Source organism: Octopus sinensis, linkage group LG6 (assembly GCF_006345805.1).
Source record: "Octopus sinensis linkage group LG6, ASM634580v1, whole genome shotgun sequence".
Lineage (NCBI taxonomy): Eukaryota > Metazoa > Mollusca > Cephalopoda > Octopoda > Octopodidae > Octopus > Octopus sinensis.
In genome coordinates this window covers 28,414,019-28,421,082 of record NC_043002.1, presented here as the reverse complement: position 1 = coordinate 28,421,082, position 7,064 = coordinate 28,414,019, and the positions used below count along the sequence as shown (strand labels likewise).

The 7,064-nt window shown below is 38.2% G+C and overlaps 1 pseudogene; it reads left to right on the top strand.

The window, feature by feature from the left end:
• The first annotated feature begins 1,764 nt into the window (after window positions 1-1,764).
• LOC115213191 lies at window positions 1,765-3,117 on the top strand (annotated as a pseudogene).
• Window positions 3,118-7,064: the final 3,947 nt, after the last annotated feature.

Genomic DNA, 7,064 nt, shown 5'->3' with positions numbered 1-7,064 from the left:
TCACACACAAAAGGAGAAAAAATTAGACAGACATACGCATGAACAGAACATCATTTAATGTTGCAAAATAAAGCTGTTATTGTGTGTCTTTGTAGATGCTGGCTGTTCAAAAACTATCGTCTGCTTTTTATAAAAATTATAAACTGAGCTCTCGTTACAAGGTTTTCTTTGTTTCATATTTAATATTGACGTTCTTGTTAGACACAAGGCCATAAATTTGAAGGGAACAATTTTTGTTTTTGGTGGTGATACTTTTTCTCAAATGTATTAATTTCGCGAATGAAGTTTAATGACTTCAACTGGGATGTAAAATAACGAGGCTGTCTCGTCTTATTGCTTGCGTTCGGTCCACACAACATATTTGCCTTTAATATTAATATAAGCAGGGCGGCGAACTGGCAGAAACGTTAGCACGCCGGGCGAAATGCTTAGCGGTATTTCGTCTGCCGTTACGTTCTGAGTTCAAATTCCACCAAGGTCGACTTTGCCTTTCATCCTTTCGGGGTCGATTAAATAAGTACCAGTTACGCACTAGGGTCTATATAATCGACTTAATCCGTTTGTCTGTCCTTGTTTGTCCTCTCTGTTTTTAGCCCCTTGTGGGTAGTAAAGAAATAGGTATTTCGTCTGTCTTTACGTTCCGAGTTCAAATTGCGCCGAGGTTGAATTAAGTACCAGTTGCATAGTAGGGTCGATCCAATCGACTGGACCCCTCCCCACAAAATTTCGGGATGTGTGTCTAGAGTAGAAATGAATATTAGCAGAAACAAAATAAAGCGGCGACTGGCAGATTGTTCGGACGTCGGGCAAAATGCTTAGCAACATTTCATGTCTTTACATTCTGAGTTCAAATTCCGCCGTGATCAACTTTGCCTTTCATCCTTTTGGGATCCATAAAATAAGTACCAGTTGAGATTGCGGTCGATGTAATTGACTTAGCCCCTAATCGAAATTGCTGGCCTTGTGCCAAAATTTGAAACTAGTATTAATATAAGCAAAATAAGGCAGCGAGATGACAGAATCATTAGCAGGTTGGACATTATGTTCGAGTTCCAATTCTGCCAATGTCGACTTTACCTTTCATCGATAAAATAGTACTAGTTGAGCACTGGGGAGTGGGGTCTATGTAATCAACTTCATCCTCCTTTCATTGTTGCTGGCTTTGTGTCAAATATTAGAAAGAAATGTTAATACACACACTAATGCAGTGATTTTGCAGAATATATAGAACCGGATCAAATACTGCAAGGTATTTCTTTACCGAAGCTCTATTGATTTTGCCAAAACTCTAGAGCAGACATGCCAAACTCCCGGCCCGCGAGCCACTTCTAGCCCGTGCAGCAATTTCATCTGGCACGCGGGGCCATTTTGATATCAGCATGAAATTGGTCCAAATGGCGGCATCAGCAAATAGAGTATTTTGCTGCCCTCAGCAACACCCACGCCTTCTTGTTACAACTACACATACATAATGTGTGGCTAAAGCAGGCCATTCCATTATATATAGCACTGACTGTACTACCTTTCTTACTGAGAGAGTCACCAAATAATTTAATACACGACTTGAAACAACACCACCGTAGCTATTACACCCTGTCTGTACAAAAAAAAGCATATAAAAAGGCATGATCATACAATGACAAGTCTTAATTGTAACTGCAACAGAGCATGCTGGGAAATGCCTCCTTCGATTCTCTAATCGCGTTTTGAGAAATGTTGATGACGCAAAATCTACTAATCCCATAATACACCGCAACAGCCGCCTTACCGCTCTTTCGGGTGATCATTTTCACATGACGTCATTCAGTAGTAGTAGCTATCTATATCAATGGCCAAGAGAAAAGTCGATGCTGAAAACTGAGCCTTTCAAATCCGGTGGGAAACTGAGTACATGTTTACTGACACTGATGGCAAACCTGTGTGTCTTAATTGTGGGGCTAATGTTGCTGTACTCAAAGCGTATAACCTCAAATGCCACTACGAGACAAAACATGAGGACAAGTATAAATACTTCATTACTGAGCAGAAGCAACGAAAGGTAGACGAGTTGAAGAAGAATCTCTCATTACAACAGACATTTCTTTAACCAAAGCAAAATTACAAAGTGAAGCTGCTGTTAAAGCAAGTTTTGTTGTGGCAGAGGAGATCGTAAAATCAGCCCAGCCATTTACCAAAGGAGAGTTTGTGAAGAGCTACGTGATGAAAATGTGTGACGGTTTGTGTCCAGACGAGAAGCAACTGCTTGCTAATGTGAGTATTAGCAGAAATACGGTAGCTGACTGGGTGTGTGAAATGGCCAATGATTTGAAAACACAGTTGATTGAAAATAGAAAAGATTTTGTCGTATACTCTCTTGCTGTAGATGAGACTACCGACACGACTGATACGACACAACTGGCTGTCTTCATCCGTGGAGTGGACTCCAATTTGTTCGTCATGGAGGAAATTTTGGACATTAAGTCAATGCATGGGACAACAAGAGGAAAGGACTTTTTTGAAAAGATATGTCAGAGTGTAACCGACATGAAACTGCCTTGGGACAAACTTGTTGGACTTACATCAGATGGAGCACCGGCGATGTGCGGTGAAAAAAGTGGACAAGCGAGTAGCATACGTTTAAAGATGCAATAAGAGAACTGCGCTGGTGAGTTGATAACACATCTCTGCATCATACACCAGGAAACGTTGTGGGATAATGCCTTAAAAATGGAACATGTAATGAGCACTGAAATGAAAAGCGTAAACTTTATCCGAGCCACAGGATTAAATCACCGCCAATTTCAGTCTTTCCTGCGGGAAATACATTCAGAGTTTGGCGCTGTGCTTTATCATATGGAGATGCGGTGGCTCAGTCGAAGACAGGTCCTCAATATAGTTTTTGAGCTGGTTGAGGAGATATGTCAGTTCAAGGACAGTAAATGAAAAGAATCCAAACTTCTGCGGCATGAACAGTGGAAATGCGAGTTGGCGTTTCTGGTTGACATAACTGCGCATCTCAATGTTTTAAATATCCAGCTTCAGGGACGAGATCGCATGATCTGTGATATGTATGTGAAGGAATTTCAAGTGAAGCTGCACTTATGAGAGACACAATGTTTAGTCCCTTGTGGGCAATAAAGAAATAAGAAACGTTAGCACGCTGGGAGAAATGCTTAGCGGTATTTCGTCTGTCTTTATGTTCTGACTCCAAATCCAGCCGAGATCAGCTTCGTCTTTCATCCTTTCGAGGTCGATAAATTAAGTACCAGTTGCGTATTGGGGTCGATCTAATCAACCGGTCGATTAAATAAGTACCAGTTACGCACTGGAGTCGATATATTCGACTTAATCCGTTTGTCTGTCCTTGTTTGTCCTCTCTGTGTTTAGCCCCTTGTGGGAAGCAAAGAAATAGGTATTTCGTCTGCGGGAAGGCGGCGAGCTGGCAGAAACGTTAGCACGCCGGGCAAAACGCTTAGCGGTATCTCGTCTGCCGCTACGTTCTGAGTTCAAATTCCGCCGAGGTCGACTTTGCTTTTCGGGGTCAATAAATTAAGTACCAGCTGCATACTGGCGTCAATCTAATCGACTGGACCCCTCCTCCAAAATTTCGGGTCATGTGCCTAGAGTAGAAAAGAATATTGTGGAGGTGGCTATTATAGTAGATTGCTGGATTCAATGTGTTTTTTTTCTTTCTCGGTTCTACGAATCAAATAATATTAAGTTTTAATTACGTTTAGCCATTCACAGATCAAATTGTCAGATGTAAAAATAAAGGGATAAATATTTAAGTTACCGTGTACCCGCTTGAAAATTTACTGGGGCGGCATTGTAGTTGGTTATATACTTGACTTTTAACGAGCAAATTCACTTCACTTCAAAATTGTTTCTACAACGTAGAATATTTCAGTCGTTGAAATGAGATTCGTTAAATTAATGAATTAATATTGGTTTCACACTTTGGCTCATGATCGGTCAGTAATTTCGAAGGATAGGGTAAGTCGAGCACATCGACCCTAGTGAGTGATCAACTAGTAGTTATTTTATCGACCTATTCTGCCAGCTCGCCGCCTAGATATTTCTTTCTACTATAAGCACAAAGCCTGGAATTTCGGTTCAGGGGATAAGTCGATTACATCGACTCCGATGTTCAACTGGTACTTATTTTATCGACCGCAAGAGAATGAAACTCAGAACATAAGGACGGACGAAATGCCACAAAGCATTTTGCCCGGCGTGCTAACGATTCTGCCAGTTTTCCTCCTTTATTAATGAATTGATATTCATTTCAAATTTTGGCACAAGGCCTGCAATTTCGAGCAAGGGGCTAAGTCGATTACACCGATCTCAGTGCTCAACTGGTACCTACCTTATGGACCCCGAAAGGATGAAAGGCAAAGTCGACCTCGGGGGAGATTGAACTCAGAACATAAAGACGGACGAAGATAAAGCTTTTTGCTCGGCGTTCCAACGATTCAACCAGCTCGCCGCCTTAACTAATGAATGAATATGTTTTTGATATGTTTTGGGTTTGTGTTTTGGTATTGAAATATTGGGTTCAAATTTTGTTACATGACCAGCAAGTTCGGAAGTGAGTTTATGACGATTACATCAACCCAAGTGCTCAACTGGTACTTGTTTTATCGACCTCGAAAGGATGAAAGGCAAAGTCGTCGAACTCAGCGGAATTTGATTGTATTGAAATGTTACCTATAATTAAGATTTTCAAAGATACAAGATCAGGAATTGACTGTCTTTAGCTGTGTCATTTTTATTGGACAGTGTTCTATTTAATATTTTCATTGGATCTTTGTTTAAAAGAGTTGATATGTTGGTAAAATCGACTGTTGAACATTTTATTGTGATACCTACATAAGTGCTTAATACTTTCTTTTTATAATGTTTTTGCTATTAGAAACAGCGCAGAAACATATTTAGTTTGTTAAATATCAATATTCCAGACAACAAAGGTTTGATTTTATGCCATTGAAAAGTGCGCCATTGGTGTTATGCAATTTAATTACCGGCATAATATGTGATTTGGGACCGCAATGAACATTAATATTAGACTTATTGAAAATATGCTTGAACGCATACCCATTTGGAGCATGTTTCAAAATCCGAAGAGTAAGTTCCTGAAATAGCTCGTCAAATTTCTCTGCAAAATAGCGTCCTGGTTTTAGCTAACTGGCCGCTTAATGAGTTTAGTGAGTGAAGTTTAGTCTTTTTGTCTTTGTAGAATTAAGTAATAGTCATAGTTGAGTATAGCTCTTGATACTGCTATATTAGGAACAGAAACCAGCCTGATAGTATATATGTTTTAAGAAATAAATATAAAATATATGGATGTATGTTATGTCAATGCATTTATGAAGTACCTGATTTATTTTTGACAACATGGGTATACTAGAGTATGTCTCTCTTTCTCTCTCTCTCTCTCTCTCTCTCTCTCTCTCTCTCTCTCTATCTATCTATCTATGAGTCCATCTGTCTGTCTTTCTGTCTGTCTATCTAAGAAATCTATCTGCCAACGAGTCTGCCCGTTTATCTATCTATGTATCTGTTTGTTGGTCCGTCCGTCCATCCATCCACCCAGCCAGCCAGCCATCCATCCATCCATCTATCTATCTATCTATCTATCTATCTATCTATCTATCTATCTATCTATCTATCTATCTATCTATCTTAGTCAAATATATTTTGAAAAATTCAACGTAATAGAAATCCTATAGAATGCACGTATAGTTAGAAATGATGTGGATATTTTCCTGCAAGAGAATCTATGGCTGAAAGTGTTGAGCTCAACACACTGACGCGCATAAACCATTTAGAATAAAGCAAAAATTCATTAACCTTTACGTTAAAAGTATCAAGATGTAATTTTCATTTTACTCTTATTTATGATACCGTTTCGAATTTTAGTTGAGACGAACGTTCCCAGTAACTGTTTGATGTTTGCCAAAAATTTATTAAATTCCCATAATTAACATATCTATTTAAAAATTTTCCATTTCTACCCTATCTGTGCACTAGGCACCTATTGTTCGGCCAGTGCTGACAACATTTCTCCAGCTTTTTATTTGCACTTTATTTAGTTGTTCATTTAATTGTTTATGTATTTAATTATTTTGTTATTCGGTTGTTTCTTTTACATATCCATAATCTTGTCTGTCTTTCTTTCTCTCAATTTTTCCTCACCTTTTCACCATCTCCTCTGCCAAACTCTGGCTTCTTCATCTCCCTCCTTTTTTTATTTTGATGTTGTTAATCTTTGCTTACAATACTTTCACTTCCATTTTTAGGTTCGCCACCTCCACCTCCTCCTCTCCTCCTCCTTATGACGATGATGATGATCATCATCATCATCACTATTGTTATTATCATTATATTTTCTCTTAGTAAAAAAAAGAAAACCCCAAAACATCACAAACGCCACCTTTGCCGCCAGCGTTGCTATCACCAACAGTATCAACAGCTGACAAATACTAGCAACAAACCCAGTAAGCGCATCTGTAACCACTGTTCATGTGTAGGTGCAGAAACGGTACCACCACCACCAACAACAACCACCAACACCACCACCACCGGCAGTACCCTCATCATCAATGAAAAGCATTGAAAATCAGTTTTATATATATATGTTTTTATTTTTATTTTTTTTCTATCAACAAATTCTAGAGACGAGATGGGAATAAGCAACAATTGAAGCGAGGTTGAAGAATTCCGAAGACATGTCAAAGAATCAAGGAACAACTTCAATATAGATTTGATGTCTACATAAACCATTCTTCTATACAGAGCATATAATCTTGTTTACCGCAATATCTCAGATAAAGCATAACGCGTACCTATGTACTTACCTAATTATATATGTATTTACATATACTTACGTTCCTACATACATACATACATACATACTACATACATACATATATATATTTATATATGTATGTATTCTTATATATAAGTAATATATAAGATATATAATATATATATAATATATATATATAATACATACATGTATGTATATGTATGTATATGTATGTATATAAGAATATATATATATATACACACAAAGAAATATGCAT